Here is a 24,213-nt window from a genome sequence, read left to right on the forward strand (position 1 = left end):
GCTGGTTTGAGGTTTTCGTACTTTAAAGGCACAGTGTGTCATAACGGGATTGTTTTTGTATGACATCATTGTGATCTAAGTAGATTTAATGATAATACTTTGACATAAATTAGGTTTGAATGCAGGACTTTTACTAAAGTTAAGGTTCTGAATTCTTCCTCCTCCACTCATCATCTGTCATTGATTATAAAAAGTGTTCAAAAACGTTTTCCCTGTTGAACATTGAGTTTACCTCCGCCCTGATCTGATCCCCAACAGAGACGTTTAAACGATGTGTTCAGTGGCGATAGAACAGCTCAGAGAGGAAAATGAAGCGTGAACGCCTCAAAGATAAAAACACAAAGACAAGTACAGAGAGTTATCGGCTGAATGAGTGGGAGGAAGTTTTCCTGGAGAACGGACACGCGAGCCGAGGGCCGAGTGTTGTGAGAGAAAGCAGCAGTGAAACGCAGTCTGCTTCCTACTTGATCCTTCAAGGAGCTTTCAACTCTGTCGGGAGACTGAAGCCCAGTGTAATCTGAGTGTGTGTGAGTGTGTGAATGGCACTTTGTTTCTCTACTGTAACTGTAATAATTCACGTGTGTGACAGCAGTAGTTTGTCCCAGAGGAGCTCTGAATGTTTTCAATTATTTCACCGTCAGGCCTTTGTTCAGTGATGTCAGAACGAGCAAACAGAGCGGAGGAGAAAGAGCAAAGAAACAGAATATACCTGGCCTCAAAGTCCCATTTTTTTAGTTTTTAAAGGAAGTTTAATTTCCTCAATTTTAGGCTATAGAAAATATATCTTATAAACCGAGAATACCAAGGAATCCAACCACCAACCACACCAGGATAACACGCCAAACCTAACAGCCCTCTGACCTCAACACTGCAAAAAAGGTGTGTCTAAAAACAAGATAAAAGCACTAAGTCTAAGGGAAATTATCATGCTCACTTTATGCTGATAGTCTGTGAGCTGCATAAATCGGGTCTGACTGGAGAACTAAGACTCTTGTGGATTCAATGAGCCCAATTTTCTTAATGTGTGATGATGTTAGTGAGTGAAACTTGAGCTCAGTGTATAAAATGAGCTGCTGTGACCTCTAGGATAATCACAGCCTCATGAAACTTTACAACCACAAATTAGAGACATAGAGCATTCAGGCTGAAACACTAGATTCACAATAAGAGGGTTTCTCAGCAGGCAACACAACACAAGTGCTGCCATACAATCACACCTGTAGCTCATTTGGACCAGTTACTTCTGAACGGAGTGTTTCACTGCCAGGTTTTCTACTTTTGGACGGATTTGAAGACAAAAAACACACTTGTATACTAAGCAAAACAGCATTACAACAGCTGACCGCGCAATGTCACAGGTTTATTTCGTCCACATCTCCATGATCGCCTCCCATCTAAGTCATGAACTGCTCTGCTTTTCTAGCATCTAACTTCCTGTCAAGCTCTTTATTTCAGCATGCTGCTGCTCTGATGACACGTTAACAGCGACTAACAACTTCTGCCGAGTTGATGGTCACTCTCCTGTATTCGTGCATGTGTAACTGCAGCCTGGAGCAAACCTCATGGTAAAAAAGTAAAAAATGTTTAGGATAAGAATCTAGAAATGTTCTTGCATAAGCCTCAGTGTGTTTGAGTAGTTTATCATCAGTTCAGGACACTGAAGGACGTTTCCTTCAGGCGCTGCTTGACCTTTTGCTTTGTGTTCCCCCCCAACATATCTAATCTGACCTTTTCTCTCGGGAATAAGGAGCTTCTTTGTCCTCTGTGATCTCCTGCTGTACGACACATTTGATCAACAGAACACAGCGAGGACAGAAATCCTTCGGCTCGGGTCCAACGCGTCCACGCTGCCTCACATTTTGTCCCTTTGTCCCCTAAAGCCCTCGTCCTTATTATGTTAATCCAATTAATCAGTGTCCTGCATCAGCCGACTCCGTCTGCACTTTGTTCCTACTGTACGTTTGATCTCCAGGAGTTAACTTATGAGTTGTTGAGTTTGTGTAGATCTTTTGTTCCAAACAAGTGAAGCAGGAGATAATCACAGAGGCGTGACGGGACCTCCCACGTGGCCGCGTTGCTCCATCAGAAACCCAAAATTCACTCTCTTTTCATCCGTCACATATTTGTCATTCTTAACATTTCTCATCAGCTCAGAAACAATGAGAACAAGTCCTTTTCTTCTTTTTCACAGTAGCTGCAAAAAGTTAATCAGACGCTCTCTGCAGACAGAGCGCTCACTCCACCTGTTTCTGCTGACAGATGTTGAGTTAATGACCTGAGATGAACTCGGCACGCTGCGGGTGAGTGTCTGAGAGATAAAGAGATCTACGAGCCTGGAGAAGTACTTCACTCCATGTTTGTGTCGGCTTTTAACAACTAACCTGCAAATGTCACATCTGAATCCTGCAGCAGAATGTTTTATTACATGCCACTTTCAGAGTTTTGTTTCTCTCACCTACAGTGACCAGATACAAACAAAAAAACACATTTAGAACAAAAAAACATGTTTCTGTGGGATTTACTACGACTAAGTAGTTTTTAATTATCTTTTGTTTCCTGGCGGCAAAATGTGTGTTTTCTCTTTTTCCCCCAAAATTCTGTTAAAATTTGTGATACATTTGGAGGGAAACGTGGCTACTTTAAAAAAACAGTTTGGTTAGGTAAAAAAAGAAAGCATGAACATACCTCCAGTGTTGGAGCTGGAGCTTTGTTCATTCCTATGAAAGCTGCTCAGTGGACCATGAAGCAAAAAGAGTTCGACTTCCGTGGATAAAAAATATCTTCTGCTGCTCTGAATGTGAATAAAATTATTTAATCTTACGGCTCTTCTAGACTTTCAAATGTTATCAGACTGAACGGATCAAATTCTGATTTTAAAAAATGATCATCTGATTTAAGATGTTTCTTTAACAATGTAAGTTTGTGGGCAAAGTCTTTCTGGGGCAACGGCAACACGTGATGAACCTGGAAATGATCATTTCTGACACGGAGGGAAACCCAGGAATAGGACTCGGATGCAGAGTAGTTGAGAAAAACAAGGTCTTTATTTGTGTCCAAGAAATACGGAGCTTCAGGTAACAAAAGGCGCCTCTAAAAACGAGGGAGTTACTAAGAAAAAACCAAAACTAAACTGAGGAGATCTCTAGGCAAAAAGGGGCAAAAGGCCAACAAAAAATCACTCTTTACGAGGGCTAAGGAAAAACAACAAAATAACTTTACTAATCACTCTTTACGAGGGCTAAGGAAAAACAACAAAATAACTTTACTATGACTGTGGCAATACTGTGGTTCAGAGCTAGTGGTACGGACAAAAGACATGACACACTGGCACAGGACAAAGGGGAGACACAGACTATAAGCACATGATGGTAATGGGGAACAGGTGGACACAATCAGGGAATCAGGGAAGACAATCAGACTGGAGACACATGAGGAAGGGCAAGTGACCGCGGTGTGACAATTTCACCGTTTCACCGCTTTGTAAAATCGCCCGGCGCTCTTGGATGCTTGACTAGAAACTAGAGACTGTTAACTTAGCATAGCACAAACCAAAGTGTTTTCAAAACGTTCAATATAGCAATTGTTTCATGTTTGCAACTGTTGCGGTCATCAAATGTCACAATGAGAATAATAATAACAATAACTGTATATATATATATATATATAGCACTTAAAGAGAAGCAAGTTACAAAGTGCTTTACAAAGACAAAAAAACAGGAATATAATAAATAAAAGAACTGAATCACTTATAATGACAAGAAAGTTATGATTTACTAAAACAGAGTAAACAAGTAAATTAATGAATAACCGATTTCAGCATTCTGAAATAGTTTGTTTTTAACATTTAAAGTAGAGATGGAGCGAGTCTGTCTGATCTGATCTCTTTGTGCTTTGAAAATGTAACATTCAACGTATTTTTAATTTGGAGAATATAAAACACCAACATTTATTAATTTATTAAGTATTATTGCTTGATAAGGCCAAAGTCTTTGATAAAGGTCATTTGTTATCTCAATAACCAGGATTTAGTATGTTTTCTGCTTATTTAATAGAGAAATAGTCAAACATAACACACTTCAACTGCTGTTTTGATTCAAACAACATAGAAAAATATATAGGAAAGACATTTTTATACAGTTTTGACGCTTTATATCATCACATGGCCCGGCCCACACATATACAGTGAGTATATATATACGTTAGCTCGTCCATCACACAGCTGTGAGGCCTCCAGCTTCCCTCCAAACCTCACGTGTCAAATATTCTGAGGGGAGCTGAACGGCATGTGTCTCTCTTCCTCCTCCTCCTCCTCCTCCTCCTCATTAGCAAGACAAACATGTGTGAGGAGGAAGGAGACGGGCAGAAACACAAGACCGTTCGCTCTCAGGGCTCCTAATCTCTATCATGTGGGAGAAACTTCAAACTGAGAGATTCACGTGCCCAAAACACTGACGCCCGCCACGTTTCCCCTCCGTCCTTCCATCCTCCTGCTGATGAATGAGGAGCCGTATGAAAGGGCCCATTCTTAGGTCCTCATCTGCAGGAACACACCTTCATTCTTCATTCAAACCCTCCACCTCCTTAACCATGTTACATAAAGAGCTCGGCGGCTTTAAACCATCTGTAGGTTAAGGACAGTTCGCCATCGAGTCTCTTTACCACCTAAAAACAGGAAGAACAGCACGACATTTACTGTGTTTCATGATTGTTTTCACTCAATAATTAATCAGAAAACAGCCTTTTCACTGAAATCTTAGACGTAATTCTTCTTTTAATGCTTGAAGATGGAGAGATTCAAATCAGGATGGAATCCTTTCTTTTATGTTTTTGGATTTACGATTAATTTCCCGCTTCTGCTATAAGACATTCCTGGTGTAACTGTAGCAGCTGTTTATATCCTCATTCAGTACAAATAATTTTCTCTCGTCCTGTTGTCACCATGTGGTGCCGCCCACTGTGACAGCTCGTCAGTTTCTCTGTACAGAAGCTCCATCTTTTAGTTGTCTTAATATCTCAATGTTTGATCCTCTGACACGTAGGCCTGACACGATAACTATTTCTGTTAGACGATGTCTTGTCCCAGAAGTTATTGCCATAAAGGATATTGTAATGGAGTCAGATTATAATGCAAGTAGACCTTGTCAAAGACCAATGAGCTTTTAATTCTTAAGAATACTCATACATAAAGATATTAAAATCTAAATCTAATAAATAAAAGCAGAGAGCAGAAGTTATGTTATATTTCTGTTCACTGTGTCCAGCTCTAATAACAGTCGGTAAAACCTGTTTGTCAAACATCATGTTGGATAAAGTGATAAACAGACACAGTGATCCTGCTCATGTCCTTATATCATACCATAAATCCAGATTGTTATTACAGTGACAGGCCGAGATGTACCAACCGTTCTTAGGAAGAAATTTCTTCTTAAAACCCACTTTCTCATTCAAATTTTTCTTATTTGGGATTTGTTCTTAAAGCTCTAAGGAGCACATGTTAACATGTTTGTGCAAAATATTTGGTGTTTGCATTTTCTTCAATCATACAGTTATACAATATTATGGCAATAACATTAAATTTATGATTTTTAACATTTTTTACCCCTTTTTAATTTTACAAATTGTGCCACGGATTGGACTCTGCAGTAAGAATTAGAAATCAGATTTTTTTTTTTTTTACTAGAAATAAATACAGCATTGAAAATTGGCTGAGAAAACATTTCACACACTTGCAGAGCTCTGAGCTCTTATACATGAAAAGTGGCGATGAATGAGACCTGGATCCCCCGCAGTATTCTTCTCCAGTCACCAGAATAAATATTGGCATTGGATGTTTCTGAAGAACTAAAAGATATGATGTATCTCTACATTTTTTTAACCAGAATTATGTTGAATTTGAACATTTCTGAACCTCTAAACACATGATGTTTTCTGTTTATACATGCTGCAAACACAGTGTGTTTCCCTCCAGCTGTTTGCATGTTTTCAATATGTGCATGAAAAAAAATATGAGTGGAAATTTAAAATAAGGAAACTTGAAATATAGTAACAACAAAAAAGGTTTTGCTTGAATGTGATTTTTTCGGTTAACATTTGTGATACATTTGGATGGAGATCTTTTAAAAAACACATAAAAAACACAGGATTAGGCTTAAAAAACAGTAATTGAGGAGATACCTTTCAACAACTGATAGAAATGCATCCTGGACTCGTCCGGCTGCAGTCAGAGGTGAAGAGGTTGAAGTCAGGATTAGTTTAATATGAAGGTTCAGAATATGTTGAGATCAGTGTTTGTTGAAGGGAAATTGGATTAGAATAAAGTTTTGAATCCTGACAGGGGAAACACACGTGTGTGTGTGTGTGTGTGTGTGTGTGTGTGTGTGTGTGTGTGTGTGTGTGTGTGTGTGTGTGTGTGTGTGTGTGCAGCAGTATGATGGCGGGGCCCTCACAGTGTGGTCGAGGGGCCCCGTCTCTCTGGACTCTCTTTGTGTATTACAGTGGGATAAAGGAGCCTACTGTCCGACCTGCTCCGCTTTACCACAATCCTCTTCCTGTATGTCATCACCTCGACATCACTGTGACGGACAGGCAGCCGGGCGAGGAGAGACGGGAAACATGAGAAAATGCAGACAGGTCAGAAAATAAAGAGGACAAGAAGAGAGAAGAGAGGTTCAATAAAGGGCAGAAAAGAAGACTTGAGGAGGAAAAGATTTGGATCAGAGAAGTAAAGGCTGGTCATTAAACCATTTAAGCCTGATGTTGTAAAGTAGCATGCATCATCACAGTCAGTTTCTCTTGATTCCTTTACTGTTCATCATTTCAGGTTTTAAACAGGAGCAGAATTCTCCACATAATTCTCCTGTACAAAACATTTATTTGCTGATTAAAACCAACCTGCAAGTCGAGCTGCTGCTAACTTTTGTTTCTCTCATAACTTCAGATCCAGACGCCCCATGACTCGAATCCTTCATCTGGTTAAAAGAGTTAAAAACCACAATATAAAAAGAACATATCATAAAAAATGTGGCTTATAAAACTATAAAAACTCAGCTTATGACCACTTCTGACTCATTGGCAGGCGAGTAAATGAAACGCACCTTTACTTTGGTTTTGACAGATTTCTCTAGACGCAGGTCTGGTTTCATATCAATAAATCACACTGATTCATTGATATGAAACCAGATGAAATCAGTGAGATGAGCTGCCACGTGAACATTTGTTCAGCTTTAGACCCAGACATTCAGGAGGTTTTTACCAGAGCAGAATTATCCCCAGAGGTCTCCTCCTCCAAAACAAACCGAGTGAACAAAGCCGCTGATTAAAAACACTGAATAAGGAAGTTTCACATTAAAAATCTGTTTCTCTGATGCTGTCTGGGGGACACAGAACGTCCTGGAGGGGCTGCGAAACAAGCTGCCACTAAAAAGTTTCTCTAATAACTTGAGATCCAGACTGGGAGCCGAATTATCCGCAGAGGTCTCCTCCTCTCCATGACAAATGGTTTCTCAGATGCGGTTCAACAAAGGTTTGCTCAGTTTGTTTCTCTGATAAGTTAACTCAGAGTCTGTACCGCAAACGCCATGTCAGTGACGACAATATTCAAAAGACACAGAAGCAACTTCCTATTCCAGTTCTGTATTGCGCACAAATTTAAAGGCGTAGAGCAACAAAGATGCAGCCAAATTTTGGTTCCAGAGTGTGGCAGTGTAGGTTACAGTTTGAATAAAAGCTGCAGCTCCTCAAGGCCAAAGAAGTTTCTGTGTCTTGCTTCCGGAGCAAAAGTGAAGGTGGAGACTGTAGATTACAAACCGGACCTCTGCTTCTGTGCAGAGATGATTGCAAAATGTAGATAAATATGTTAATTGAGTGTCTTTTTATGCCTTTTTATTTAGCATCAACCTCACGTTCACATGTGTATTGTCAAAAAATAGACTTGAAGTATAAAGAATCCCTGCAGAGAGATGCATGGGTTAAAATAAGCGTGAATCTGCTGCGTGTACGTGATAAACGATTATAATGCTTGCAGTCTAGACAAGAGTAAGATCTGCGTGTCCGGTGTCTAAAATCCAGGGATCTAAAAAGTGTATTGTAAAAATACGGCTAAAACTTGATGAAAACTCAGTTTATGACAACTTCTGTCAGACAAAAGCAACGACGAATGCGCCATTAACAGGCGACCAAATAAAACACACCGTTACCTTAAAATGACAGATTTCACTGGTTTGAGGTTTTGGAAACATTTGGGATAATTTCAGTGTAAAACTCTAAGTATACAACGCAGCTCGTTTTTTTTAGACAGTTTAATGCAGAAAAGTTACATATTTTACCTGAAAAGGGAGAAAAGGGCTCAGGCTAAAACACAAGTGGGGACAATAGATGACACTTCTTGTACTTCCATCGGTGGATCTGACATTAGGACAGTGTCCGCCTGTCCTCAGAGCAGAAGACAGAGACGATCAGTGGACGTCCTCTCCTGTGGCTCACAGCTGTTGGGTTGCCGGTGGTGACAGGAGCTCTCAGTGAGGAATCTTCCTGTCAGAGCACTTGGAGAAATATGAGCAGAATGCTAATTGTCAGAAGCTAACAGAGCATGGGAAATATGGGAGGAATGCTAATGATGGTTAATGGAGATTATACCCAGGTGCTGCTGGTGGTCGTGTCCTGGAACAGAGCGGGATTCGGGGAAGATTATGTTTACGCAGACTACCAGCTTCTTCCAGGAAACGCTCTGTGATTGAGAGATTCCTGCAGCTCTTCAGCAGAGCTCAGCTGGACGAGTCATCCCTCATTCATTCCTCAAAGAAATTGGTCAATCGCGTTTTTCTGCCCTGATTATCATGTGAGGGATTTACCGATCAGATCTTAATCTTCATCAGAGAGAGATGTTGATATTCAGGAGTTATGTCGGTGCAGCTCGGGGTAGAGGATGTGGCGGCTCGTCATCCTCCAAATCCTCCAAATCATCAGCCTCACAAGCTCCTTTTCAGACGCCGTTTCAAGCCGCGATATTTTCCTACAATCAGTATTCACCTTCAATCTCAACATCTCAGAGTCCTGTGCCTTATAGGGGACCAAGTGATCCGGCTCTGTACCATCTTCAGAGCAGGCGGCAACCTCCCGCTCTGAGCAGGGAGGCAAACCAGGAAGTGCCTTAAGCTGCATTCTACCGAATATTCCATTAGGGGGCGCTTAGTTTGGCTGCAAAAACATTTCTGTCCATTAATTTCAATGCAAAATGAGAAAACTTCTCACTTGATTTATTACCTCAGAATTTTATGACCCCATTTAGAAGAAAATAGACAATAAAGAATCATATGATTTGGGGCGTGGCTACCTTTGATAAACAGGTCACTAACAAGGCGATACGTCATCAGGAGAGAAGCAGAACAATGCGTATCCATGGCAACGTGTCAATAAAGTTATATATAACCCTATATAGATTAAAAAAACTTTGACCCTTTCACTGTATTTTCACTTAATGACAGTTTATTTGAACGTTTTGTTCATTAAATGTCTTGTTCAGCGTTTGGTTGGACTAACAGACACTCAAAGGAGTCGCTGTTCATTTTTCTGAGGTAAGTAACATACATTTTGTTTTTGTTTTCTGCGAGCCAAAACTAACATCCCAGTTAATGCTCCAATTAATGCTAACATGAATTAGCAGCGGCTTCTCTCAGTCAGGTTGAGGTGTAGAGAGGCTGTAGTCAGTGATTAGAGCCCTCTCCTCCTCCACAGTCCAGATATGGTCTGCTCCGCGTATCGGAAACAAGATGGCGATGAGTGTAACGCTGAACTCGATGCTTCCAACGGGCCACAAACCAATGGGTGACGTCACAGTGACTATGTCCATTATTTATATACAGTCTATGCTTCAGAGATAACAGAGGACTAAAATTGGCGAGACTGTTTGGTCGAATGTGAACCGGCAAGACATTAAATATGTGACGTATGGTATTTGGTAATAAGAAAGGAAGTGGAGCGTCTCATCAGAAACAGCCTTTCACTGAGTCCGACAGAAATCAAATCATGTTCAGCAAAATGTAGAGTCTCTCAAGAGAGACACAGTTCTTCACCATCATTGATTTGAATCCACTTACTGCTGCCGTCACTTATTGTACCAGACTGTGTGTCAAAACATAAATAAAGGTCATATGTACAGGCAGCGAAATACAACCTATAGTTGCTTATCACAACGTGTCCGTCGCCATTGTTGTTAACCTACCTGTTGTTTACGTAAGTTGCGTGAATCCAATTTTGAACGTTGCTCTTGTGGCTCACGTCACCCTCGTAACTACTTCACTTCCAGCATTTCCAGCAATTATTTCCTGTTTAGAATCTAACCAGTGAGGTTTCTGCCCTGAACCTAGCTCAGTGGTTTTGTGGCATAAATTCACAGAAACTGCAGCCTTTTTTTTTTAAACCACAAACCATACGTTTCTATATAATGTGCTATTTTTAGAACGCGCTGCTGTACCTCGAGCAGCCGAACGCTCATAGGAGTCTATGGGTGGTGCTGACACTATAGACCTATTCTGTCATTTAGGTTGGAGATCTTTTTGATTGCTCACGTACTGCTGCTCTGTTACAGCCTGTACCGTCTCCTCTTACTTCGTTCTGCGATGTGGATTCACAGACTGGAGACTCCGACACGCTGTTACAGAATCAGTATGAATGTCCGAAGGCGAAATGACAGCAGAGTTTCTTTACAGTACTTTTGCAGAAGCGCAGTATGAAAAGGCTTCTGTTTCTGTGTGTCTGTGTCGTTGGAGAAGGCAGGGCTCTTCAACGGCAGAAACTCCACTTTCAAGCTGCTAATTATAGATATATCTGACGAGATGAGGTACACAGACTCAGTTGCTTCTTTTAAATCACCTCTTAAAACGCACTTTTATAGACTTGCTTATTGTTTTTTATTATATTTTATTCTGTTCTTCTGCCCTCAATTGCGTTCACATTATAGTAGTCCTTTTACCTTTTATTTCTGTTCTTTCTAGCAAAGGACTTTCCCCTTGGTGTCTTGTAATTTTCTGTTGGTGTTTAGTTAAGTTAATAATAAAAGAATATTATATTCTTCGGTGTCGCTTAGCTCGCATACGTTAGCTCTAACCTCAACCTGCTCTCACGAGACGAGAGTTAGTTAAAGAAAATATCTTTATTTTCATTTTTTGCAAGTAAAATGTATCATTACAGGTATAAAAAAGATTTTTAAAGTGTACATATTAATCTATAGAGACTTATTTTTAAAATATATGTCTTTAAGTCCTGTAAGTTAAAGAAACCAAAATTAGGAAGCGTGATGTAACCAGACTTCCTCAAATACAGATTCACAGTGGCCTGGATTTTTTCGGGGCCGTAACAACGGTAACCAGGGCGCCGTTTGTCCCGCCATCCGTCTTCTGGACAGTTTGTGTCCATCTGTCTCGCTCTGAACATCCAACATACAAACAAGCCTTCAGCCCGTCCTGACAAGAACAAATACAGATGTACATTCCTTCTGTTCACTGCCACATGGGGAATACCTGCGTACGTGTGTGTGTGTGTGTGTGTGTGTGTGTGTGTGTGTGTGTGTGTTCGTTATATAATGAAAGGGTTTATTTGATTTCAAAGACTTTCTAACCATTTATCTGTGGAGTGTTTTTATCCAACATCAAAGGATGATGACTCACTATCAGTGGATTGTGTGTGTGTGTGTGTGTGTGTGTGTACTACAGTATGTCTGTTTGAGTAACTGTGCACATGGAGGAAGTTACCCCAGATACCCGGGGTCACATGTAGAGCAGGACTGAAAGAATTTACGAGGCTCTGCAGACATGAAGCGCCTGGTATCGCGGTGCGAACATCGTTTTACGAGCGAACAGCGAATATCATCCGTCATCATCAAATACTCAAACAAGTCTGAAACAGCCGACACGCTGAAAATCACCTGGATGTGGAAATACCACCGGGGAGGAAACACGTTAATCGACAGGTCACTTTACGAGTCGACGTGTCATTATGTAATTTTGTGTCTCTTGTAGGTGAGCTGCATCTGAAAACTGTTTACAGTGTGAATTCACTGTCAGGCTCGTGTTTTGACTGCAGATCCAGTTTAGTTTTCCTCTCAGCAGGCAGAAGGTCTGAGAGGTCGTCTGGCAAACACATGTCTCACAGGAGCAGATTTTTATTACAATAATATGAAGCTAAGTGCTGTTTCACACTGTTTGGGTGGTGGAAAAAGTATTCAGATCCTTTTTTAATGCAGTAAAAGTACTAATAGCACACTGTGAGATGACTCCACTACAAGTTCAAGAAAATACAAAAGTATCAGCATCAAAATACAAAAGTATCAAAAGAAAAAGTACTCGTTATGCAGATTGTTTTATATATTCCAAGTATATTATTGGATTATTGTTATTGATGCATTTATGTAAGCAGCGTTTTAATGCAGTCAAAGTCATTTTAACAACTTAATTTACTGTTATGTGCTTTAATTTATTAAAAAAAAATATATATATATATATAACATGACAATTTATCATATTGATGGATACAATTAAATATTATGTAACTTTGTGACTATAAAGTTTTTTTAATGAATGTAAATTTAATGGAAAAATAAAACTGGTGCCGCTGGTTCACTTCTGCACAAACATTTGATCAAATTTTCCCTGTTGGCTTTTATCTGTCTCTTTAATCCATATTGTTTGGGGATTAAATAGGAAAAAACTGAATTTTTAACAATAATAATAATAGATGTCGGCAGTTTTCATAACATCAGCTGCTAAAACATCTCTCATATACCGACCACTGTGAGACGAAACTGGACACGTAACTCTGTGTGTGTTTGTTCTTCTACTTCGTACATAGTGAAGCCCGTAAAAAGTGTTTAACCAACAGAGCGAGGAAATATCGGCCGGTCCTCACTTTGTAAACGGCGTATTTGAAGGTGAAGACTTGGTTCTAAGGTGCAGGTTAGGGTTAGGCGTTAAATTTAGATGGTTAGGGTGAAGGTAAGGGGCTAGATAATGCATTATATCAGTGGTCCTCACAAAGATAGAAGTAAAAGGGTGTGTGTGTGTGTGTGTGTGTCAGTGGTGTAATTTGTGTTTTAATGACTGTTGACCTGCAGTGGAGCTTCTTGACCTTCACATCCTCCTGCCAACATGTGAACTGAATGCCACAGGACCCCTGGGAGGACTCACACACACACACACACACACCAAAGAAAACACAAAGACACACGTGGATACAGGCATCTACAAGTGGACAAACAGCATGAACCCCAAAACACATTTAGGCAGAAATGGTGGAACACACACACGCACAGAGTTTGTGCAGATCTCCTCCTTATAAGGACTTTGCATTGACGCCCATTCATTGTGGACAGCCTGACTCTGACCTCTGACCTTCACCAGAACCTCAGAAATTATGTTTTGTCTCCTTTGGTCCCCATGACGTCTACTGGTCCCAAGAAGGTTGGTGGTTATACACAAAAAGGTCCCCAGAAGGTAACAAAAACACACATATGAACAGAGTGTATCTGGCTGACCAGCTGGAAAGTAACGAACCAGTGTCAGCGGTGTCAGTGTTCAGGTCAGTGGAAAGTGGACGTTAAACTCTGTTTCAGATTCTCTCACCAAACTGACCTGAGACGAGTAAACACAACAACAGAGCGAGTGTTTTATAGAGATTAAAGTGAGTCTGTAAAGTTTAAAATGAAAGAAATGTCTCTTCTGGGGATGTTAGAGGGCAGTTCAACAAGTAGAAAACACATTCTGTCAGCATCAAAGAATTGAAAACTCACAATGAGTGACGTGACGGGTCATTATGGTTCAACATCAGTCAGTGTAAAGTTAGTATTGCTCCAACTGTGTGTGTGTGTTTGTGCGCTGACTCGACTCTGAAAGTGAACCTATTTCCTGACAGGAAGTGTTTACCCACAGGGATGCAGCCAGGAAGGTTAGTGACACACACACACACACACACACACCCTCACTAACACTTTTATGCATGAAATGTGCCGTGTGTGTGTGTGAGAGAGATTAAAAGTTGTTGTTTATATGTTCAAGATGACTCTTCGCCTTACACTGAGATTTTTTGGTAATAGATTTAAACATTATATATTTGATTGTTTTGTATTTGTTTTCATGATTTTGATAATTTTTTAATTGTTTAGATTTTTTGTGTTGGGTTTTTCTTATTTGAATGTTTTTCGGATGTGGTTTTCATATAAGCCTTTACAGGTTTCTGCTGGTATCTTTTGACTTCATTAGACAGTGGCAGAGACACAGAGTGAACCTGCAGGAAAGAGGTCCAAGCCAGAATCGAACCCGGCCCACTGCACCAGGACTCAGCCTGACCGGTATGCACTGTACCTTTGACCCACTGGGACGCCCCGTTGCTTTAACTTCTTTTCCTGCAGCTCCACTTCTGTAAACTGTTTCTTTCTTATAGAGCTGATACTTTGGTTTGACTGTTTTGGTTAAAATTATGTGAAATATTCGACTCAACATGACCGAAACACAACTAGATTTCAGGGAATACCTCCCCCTTGAATTGGCTTTTTGTATATTGATCACTCACCCTGGGTTGCCTTGAATTAATGATACAAAATACTGTTTTTCTCACATGCCTGCACAGTGAACGAAGAAAAGGAGAAAAAGAGAAAAGTCTTGATGAACCAATGAAGTAAATGGAGGCCATGTTTGGTGGTCGTGGATCTGTTTCTTGGCAGGAAGCGTTTACCCACAGGGAAACAGCCCAGGAAGGTTAGTCTCACACACACACACACACACACACACACACACACACACACACGTGTCACTTCTTTTCACCCTCTTACGCTCTTTCTTTTTTTGGATACAAAGTTTTCTCTTGAATGGATTTGTATGATTTCTAACAAATACGGCAGGATGAACGCTGTTTTAAACACATTCATGTAAAAACAGTTAGGGACCAAAACTTGGTTAAGGTTAGTGGAAATAAGAACAGTGTTAGGCTTAAAACACATACACACACACACACACACACACACACACACACACACAACTTCAGGCCAAAACTTCCATCAACAGGAACACAAACACTGACCTCCTGGCTCAAAGTCAGCATGACAGAATGCATACATTTGGATAAAGGAAACAAAGCCATTATTTTTACTCTAGGAAATTATTGTTTTAATTTGCACAAGTGAGCTTAGTTATGGAGAAGAAGGAGTGGAGGAGCAGTGAGAGGAGGAGCAGCAGGAGGAGGAGGAGGAGCAGAGAGCAGTGGAGGGTTGTGGCTCAGAGGAGGGAGAGGCCTGTCAGGAGGTGCCTGTGTGGAGGGTACCACCTCAGACCAGTTTGTTTCTGACTGACAGTTTCTCTGCTGGAACTTTACTTCTTCTTTACTTGTTTCTGAATATTAAGATGTTTGTAAATAATACAAAACTACAGACAACATATTGATCTGCCAGGTTGATTCAGTTTAAATGATACTGATGACCTGATAATAATAATAATAATAATAAATAAAAAATAAATAATAATAATAATAATAATAATAATAATAATAATAATAATTTTATGTATAAACAATGTTTATAAAGTGATTTGACTAACAAAGTTGAGCAAGAGCAGAAAGCAACAAGAAAAGACTAAACAAAAGCGAGACACAATCATGGTCAAATAATAAGGGAAGACAAAAACGCTGAACGTGAAATAAAATGCACAAAAAAGCAAAACACAAAGAAGGACTGCGCAACATTTGCCACAAAGTTTAGTTTTGAATCAAATAAAACTCCCAGAGCACTGAGGCTTCACTCTGTCTTCATGTTAAGGCGATTTAATAGAATGATTTCTGATTTGAGTTCGTAAGTTGAAGAAAAGTTTGTCACTGGGACAATCTGAAGAAGCTCTCACAACACAAGTCGGTTACAATCAGACTGAAATGGAAACTTTTGGGGGGTGTAGAATTGCCGTAAAGTGTTTTGTTTTCTCTTTCCAATCCTCCGATACAGGGACGCAGGTACAGATCCTGCAAGGCTGGTTTTCTGCCAGGAGACGGTAAGGGGGTGAAATTTGCACCAACATAGGTAATTTAACCATCACAATGATTTCTAAACTGTTTTATTAAGTTGCATAGTTCTGCTTTAATCTCCACATCACCGTCAATCATCCCAACTACGTCTGAAAGATGTAGCAGAGGAAAGTCTAAATCATAAAAATGAGTCGTATTCTGCTGCCTGAACAAACAACTTATATTGTTTTTGAGGGGAGATTTTTTATTATTTTTTGTGATGTAGCGCTTCAACAGTTTCAGAGTTTAATTCCTACAATTCTACAATGTCATCTAGCAGACGCTTTCATCCAAAGCAACGTACAAATGAGAGTTTATACAACACAGGCAAGGATGAAGTCAAGAAACAGCAAGAGTAAGTGTCGTTGGTTCAGTTTGAGTCCATTAGGACACCAGTGCTTTATAGGTCGCAAGAGTGGTCATTGCGATACTTGTTGTAGTCGTCAGTGTAGATCAAGAGTGAAGGTGTTCAGAGTTGGTCTTCAGTCTCTTCTTAAAGATTGAGAGGGACTCAGCAGAACGGATGGAGTTTGGAAGTTGGTTCCACCACCGGGGCACAAAGAGGAGAAGAGTCTGGTTTGAGACGTAGAGGCCTTCAGCGGTGGAGGAGCCAGATGTCTTTCACTAGAAGAGCATAGTGGACGGGAGGGTTTGTGAATCTGAACAAAGGAGTTCAGATAAGAAGGGGCTGTGCTCGTTGCTATTTTGTAAGCAAGAGACAAGGCTTTGAATTTGATGCTGCTATGACCGGATGGGAGCCAGTGCAGAGAGATGAGGAGCGGAGTGACATGTGCTCTCCTGGGCTGGTTGAAGACCAGACGGATCATCTACAGAGGCTTGGTGGTGCGGCAGGAAGACCTGCCAGTAGAGAGTTGCAGTAGTCTAAACGTGATAACACGAGGGCCTGAACCAGGAGTTGTGTCGATAGCTCGGTCAGATAGGGTCTGATCTTCCTGATGTTGTACAGGGAGAATCGACACGATCGGGCAATTGAGGACACATGAACCTTGAAGGTCAGTTGGTCATCAGTCATGACACCCAAGTTTCGTGCAGACCTTGTGGGTACAAGTTGCACTGATCCAAGCTGAAGATTGATAGGCTGATATGAGGTGGGACGGGGTAGGATGACAAGGAGCTCCGTGTTTGAGAGGTTGAGCTGAAGGTGGTGTTCTGTCATCCATGTGGAGATGTCTACAAGACAAGCAGAGAAGCAGAGAATTGAGACGAGAAGGGGGCCTAGCACTGATCCATGAGGCACCCCAGTGGAAATTCCCTTCCACAAACAGCTGTGCGAGCGTTCGCTATCATTATATTTGACTTGTGTTCAGAAACTTGTTGATGACTTTGTATCTATACTATTCTATCCCAAAAAGTTTCAAACTCAGGGAAATCTGTCATTTAAACCAAAATAAAGCATTTCATTTATTCACCAGAAGTCATACACTGATATCTTTTATCCAGTTTCAAGCCCAGTTTTTCTAATATGTTCTTTAGATCTTGGTGGTTTTTATAAATGTACTTGTTTGTCGTTTATGTTATTGTTTATGTATTATATTATGGAATATTGTTATAGATGCTTGAAGCAACCTTTAACTATTTCATATACTGTTGGCCAGTTTAATCTGGGGAACAGCATCATATTTAATAAACAAATCACATTTTTATTAATTCATCTGTCAGCTTAAGTTACTTTTCAGATTAAGATATAATAAAGAAAACAAGTAAAAAAGTACAATATTTACATTTGTTTAGTCGGAAGGTATGAACTTTTTTTTTTTCATCTCAAGTACTAGTAACTCAAAAGCTGTCCTTTAATACAGTATTTGATTAAATTACTGGCTCAGTGAAGTCTGAGCAGCATGAGTCATTGGACATTTTATATTATTTATCTTAAAGTGTTTTAAGTGTTTTATGAGCAGAGAGATGAGTTCCACATGACGCAGCGATCTGTCCGGTACAGATCTCTCTGATGATTAAATGTCTCAGCTTGTTGAAGGAGAGAGTAAATAAAGCTGAGTGCGAGTCGTTACAGTCACATCTTTCAAAGAGCTCTTTTACTTTGGTCGTGGCTCCGGTGAGAGTCTGAGGTGGTCCGGTCCAGGAACACCAGCCGCTGTTTGTGTTTGGCTTCTAATATTTAAACTAGCTGAGGTGATTTATTGGATGACATTAGACACATAAAAGTGCTCAAAAGTAGTTTGTTACATCCAAATATCAACCATAACTCAGAGATGTTTCAGGATTATGGCAAAAATCATTATCACCCTTATTTATGTCAATATTGAGATCATGATTTAACATTTTTACTCATTAACTTTGGAAACATGACCAAAAAAAATGTATAATAATAAATAATAAATGTTAGAAAAATAGTTACACTATATAAATGAGTTTACATTGAAATAAATAATTAAAAAAATAATAAATAAAAATAAATTAGATAAAATCAACTTACTGCACTTCCACAACCTATTGAAAAAAATACAGAATATATATTCAACATTCAAAATAAATAAATAAAAATGCAGTGCACTGCCAGAACTTAGTGAAAATTGCTGAATATATATTCAATATTCAAAAAGTAGTAAATAAAAATAAATAGGACCAAAATAGATAAGATAAAATGAGTTGAGTTGCTACAAATTACTTAAGACTGCTGAATATATATTCAACATATAATAAATGAATGAAAAATAATAATTTATAATAATAAATTAAATTACATAAGTTGTTGTGCAGTGCTGCAAAATATGTCATAAACATCTTGGTAAACGATATTCAACATATTTCAGTAACTCAGCAAAAATAGACAAAATTTTATAACTGAAGACAAAAACAAAACGAGCCTAACTGTGCGGTTAACTTATTTGTTTAATCTTGATGATCTTGTTTTCATTTTTTATTTTATTACAGCTGGTAAAGGTGGACACATACTGGTGCATAATACCTCATAATTTCTTGATTTATTTATATTTTGTATTAATAAATCAATCTGTATGTAAACAAAAGTTATTAAATTAGTTAAAACATGACATATCCCTCTGAGATGTGACAAGGTGGAAGTTTAAAGTGACATGAATAAAAATACTAAGGACAAGGACCTAGTAGTTGAATGGTACTCTTTATAGTTATAGAGCTCATAATTCTTACTGTATCTGTGTTAAATCACATGAGCACCAATAATTCAACGGACCTTTATAACTCCCAGAGGTAGACTACGTCACACAAACAGATGTCTCACAGCGTCCTGCTCACACTGAAGTCTCACTCTGTGTTTCCACTCCGGCCGCCAGCAGAGGTGTGAAGAGTTGTGATGTGATTTCCTGACGAGCATCAGCTGCTGACGGCTCACAGAGAACGGAGACGGGACGATTCTGTTTCAGAGCAACAGAGTGTTTGATGCTGGATCCACCTCAGACTCTGACACACATGCATGCACGCATAAACACACATATATACACACACATACACATGTACACACACACATGCATGCACGTACACGTACACGTACACACACACAATCAGACAGACACAGACACACACAAACATACACAAACATTAACACACACACACACACACACACTCACACTCTCTCTCTTACACACGCACACACACATACACTCACACATACACCACACACACACACACACACACACACTCACACACACACACACACTCTGGCTGCCTGCAGGAGATTTGGCTCACATGACCACCCTGGTGTTGCTCCATCTGACCGAACTAAAGGGTTGGGTAAATTTATGTGACCGAGTTGAAGGGCCAACAGATCGGCCATCGTGTGTGTGTGTGTGTGTGTGTGTGTGTGTGTGTGTGTGTAATAATCAGCTGTTGCTCTTCTTCTTCCGATGTTTCCTGTAAAAGAATGAATGTCTTGCTTTGACTTTCCTGCAGCTCCACATCTGTTTCTTTCAGCACTGAAACTATAAATATAACTATATTAGATACAGATAATTACTAAGTAGATTAATTAACTGTATTGTTAAATAACTGTGAAATGACTCAATAACACAAACTAACAGTTGTTTACTGTTATTTGACAGTTTGTGTTTGGCAATTTTTTACTGTTTTTTTTTAGGATTTTATTTTTAAAATCTAATCTTTGTTGAAGCTCAGCAGATGATGGACAGTTTTCCTGTTTTTAAGCAATGCAGGAAAATCTGAAGCAGTCTTGTCTGTGGATTAACCACAGAAACCAGAACATTGTCTCTGGAAAGACTCTAAAAGGTTTCAAACATCATTTTTCTATCCAGCACAAACACACTTCACCTCTGCTTTACTGATTAGGGAGCAGGAATCTTTCTCAAACCCTCAGTAAACAAAATCTGTGTGGCTTCATATCATAAAATATGTCTCTGTCCTCTCTCAGTCGATTAGTGCGAAGTTTAATCAAATCCAAAACAGAGAACGATTTCAGACAAAACAAAGACTTTGAGGCTGTAAGTTCAGCTCCACCTGCTGCCGGCGCTGCTGTTTCTATATCACATCATCTCATTACACAATAACGTATGGTCCAGTTGTGCCTGTTCCTGCCATGATCTCACCACCTGCTGTGATGGAGGTCACAGGGTGGAGGAAATGTTTCTGCTCACGCTACAGCAAACTCTCCAACAGCGAAGGCCTCAATTAACAAAAAAGACGAGTTTGAAGACGGAGAGAACGGGTTAGTTTAGGATACGCCACACACACAGGTTACAGGAACATTTCCCAGAGCTTCTGCAGGATTTAGTATTTAATATTTATGAGCGAGAACAAAGTGGAAAGTCAGGGTGACACTTTTCATTTTATTATTTAGTCATTAAAACATTTTCATACTATTAAACAGAGAGTCAGTGTCTGAAAATGGTCTGAAAACCCTGCCAACACCGACTCTGTATGAACAATTTTCATCGAGAGCATCGAGAGAGAGAGAGACAGAGAGAGAGAGAGAGAGGGAGGGAGAGACAGACAGAGAGGGGGAGAGAGAGAGTTGGCCTTTCACCTGATGAGAGCACAGTGACAGATGTGAAGTTTATCTGCTGTCTCTAATAACATAATAATAATAATAATAATAATAATACAGGTTAGAATGACAATGCATGCAGATTTTCCTTTTGTTTTGTTTTTTCAGAAATGTTTCTGTCACACTAGTCGTGTTTGCATCAATGAATTTCTCTGCATAATTGGCAGATTCTCATGACAAAATCTTGATGGAAAAAACAAAAACTCCATAAAATAAAAGTTTTTACACAGCAACTGGCACAGCTGAGGCCTACCTGAGCTCCTTGGTTCGGGTCCACACACCCTCCCGCCCACACCTGCTGAGTCTGGCCCTCTACTGAACACCTGCACACATAATCTACACAGATAATAATTAATAAAAAAAACAAGCACCGTTTGGACTTAGATTGTTGGACTATTTGTTTGTGTTGTATTAACTCTCAAATGTACGTCCCTTTGGATAAAGCATCTGCTAAATCTATCTATAAAGCAAGAAGCGTCTGTGTGTGTGTGTGTGTGTGTGTGTGTGTGTGTGTGTGGATGTGTGTCTAGGGCATATCTCGCTGACCGTGACTTAGATTTTTGAATTCATTTTTCAAAATATCATTATTTACATAGGACGTGTTGCGGCATTGCACTGTTTCTGATCGGACGCCTTTTAGGGGAGCTCCGCCCCATTGTGTGATAGGCCTACACCTGGTCAGTAACACAATTCACTCTGGATTTCCACCCTGACTCGTCTCATCTGTAAGCTACAAGGTTTTGCGTTATAAGTGTTTTATAGAGTTGCAGACGTTGTAGTGGTCTGCATGTAAGGTGCAAATTCTGTGATTCGTGATTAGCATGCTAAGCGGAGATTTAGCTTTATTCACTTCTTATGTTGCATTACTATGTAATTCAGGAATGACATTCATGTTGCTTAGCGTAATGCCCATAATCATTTGATATAAGATACTTACATACAATATTGTATAGTAATATAGTAATATATAGTAATATAGTATATCAACTAATTGGGTTCATGTTAATGTACTTTTAGTGCAGCATACTGCGTAATGTGCTATCTCATGATTAGCATGCTAAGCAGAGATTTAAGCCCTTTCTTCCGCATCAGTTTGATCCATTGAAAACAGTAAAAACAAAACTTTATTAACTGACAGCTAGGCATAATACTGACGGAAAGATAGCGTTTCTGTGTTATTTAAGGTGACACTAGCAAGAGGCATTAGCCAACACTATCGCTGCATGGACCTGGACCTGTAGGCTACTTGCATGCGCAACACACCTAATAACCCTTACTCACATTATTCACATCCATCTTTGTTTGTGCTAAATGTTGTGCTACATGTAAAATTATTTCTGTGTCTCTTTATATCTCAATATACATCCATGTATTACCCAATATAAACTTCATGTATTAACACTACGCAATAGTATTACACCTCATTGTACATCCCACTTTCATCCACTGCCTCATTTGGCCATAAATGAAAAATCTACTTAATCTCCCACTATATGAACACATACTTCCTACGGGCATTGCACTAGTGACTTTAATTGTAACCTGGAGTCTGTTGGCTCAGTGTTTGATCAGTAATTGGACCAACAGGTCAGAGTGAAGCAGGTTAGCAGCAGCTCCTCTGCCTCGGTGTGGCAGGGTGTTGTGTTTGGCTGCAGCTGCTCTCCCTGCAGGTCTGAGCAGAGACTCTGGGAGACGGAGCTGCTGACAATGCAGCGAGTGTCCCCGGCTGACCAGAGGGACCAGCAGATGTTATGTAAGCAGTCCGACCATCACACTGAGAGCAGGGCGCACAGTGGACGGCCACATCAGCCTTTAATTCAATCTGCCTGCTGAAGCCAAAACCAACCGCTCATGTTTCAGACCCACTCGGTCTTTTTTTTATTTTTTACTGAATAATCCAAAAGTTTATTCACAAGTTTAACTGAAGAGTCTGACAGTGAATCTTACAACCAGACGGAGAAAAAGTGCACGAAACACCACAAATAAACTGGATTCAGCTGTTTTCACAATATATATATTCGTATATTATATCATGTGACATTTATTCTGAGGCCGACGGGTTTCACTCTGTTGTTTTGCCTCTGTTTACGCGCCTTTTGTCTCATTTCACATACATTTCAAACGTGATTTATGCACAAATTTACACTCTTTTATAGCCTAATATCACTAATTAAAAAATGTCTGCTGGTGGCTTTACAGAGGAAGAAGTATTCAGATATTTTACTGCAGTAAAAGTACTCATACAACACGTTGAAATTATTCGACGACAAGTAAAAGTCCTGCATTCAAAACTTACTGAATTAAAAGACCAAAAGTGTCAAAATGTACTTGAAGTATCAAAAGTAAAAGTACTCGTTACACCGACACACAGCTGCATCTTACTGTTGTCAATGTATTTAATATACTGTTATGTGGTTTAATTTATAAAAATACATAATCATTTTAAATTTAAATTTAAATTTTATTTTAAATATTTAATTGAAAAGTAACTAAAGCCGTCAGATAAATCTAATGGAGTTCAATATTTACCTCTAATGCTGTACTCAAAGGGTAAGTAAATATTTATTCTTTGCCTATTTATTAACTTTTTGTATTTGCTTTTTTCATATTTGTTGTATTTTTTTCTTTTTGATGTGAGACTTATTTTCTTTAAGCCTTTAGGTTTAACTTTCTTTGCTTTTTTCCTGTTGTGTCTCTGGTGCTGGTTTTGTTGTGATCCAGCACAACACAGCTTACCAAAAAAAAACCCAACCTCAAGATAAAATGTAAAGATTAAGAGTCAGTTGTTCCTGAGTGTTTTATTTCCTCTGATCACTGTTTTCTGTTCAGGTCATTTATTGAGACTCGATTCTTAACACTGTGGCGCCCTCTGCTGGCCAACAGCCAACACTTCTCTTCACTAAGAGCTCAGTTAATGTTTCTATGGCGCAGATGTGAGTTTTTACTGCTCACTAAAGTTTAACTCTGTGGACAAAGTTATTCCCAGAAACTGGAAAACCAACACGGTGACAGGATATAAGCAGCACTACAAGGATAAAACCAGAATAAATCCTTGATGCAGCATTGTAGTAGTAGTCAGGCAGCTTTGGACCAGATTTGAGAAGAATGGGGACACGTTGGATAAAAGCACCACATTTTTTCCACATGCTCTCCATCACCAT

At 39.5% G+C, this 24,213-nt stretch overlaps 1 long non-coding RNA gene across 1 annotated transcript; it reads right to left on the minus strand.

The window, feature by feature from the left end:
* Positions 1-6,917: 6,917 nt before the first annotated feature.
* LOC131969207 (uncharacterized) lies at positions 6,918-8,921 on the minus strand. The gene is made up of 3 exons (XR_009394094.1): positions 8,635-8,921; positions 8,325-8,540; positions 6,918-6,968 (listed from the first exon to the last, which is right to left on the minus strand). It is a non-coding gene; the product is annotated as an uncharacterized LOC131969207 (long non-coding RNA).
* Positions 8,922-24,213: the final 15,292 nt, after the last annotated feature.

This window comes from Centropristis striata, chromosome 3 (assembly GCF_030273125.1).
Source record: "Centropristis striata isolate RG_2023a ecotype Rhode Island chromosome 3, C.striata_1.0, whole genome shotgun sequence".
NCBI classification, from domain to species: domain Eukaryota; kingdom Metazoa; phylum Chordata; class Actinopteri; order Perciformes; family Serranidae; genus Centropristis; species Centropristis striata.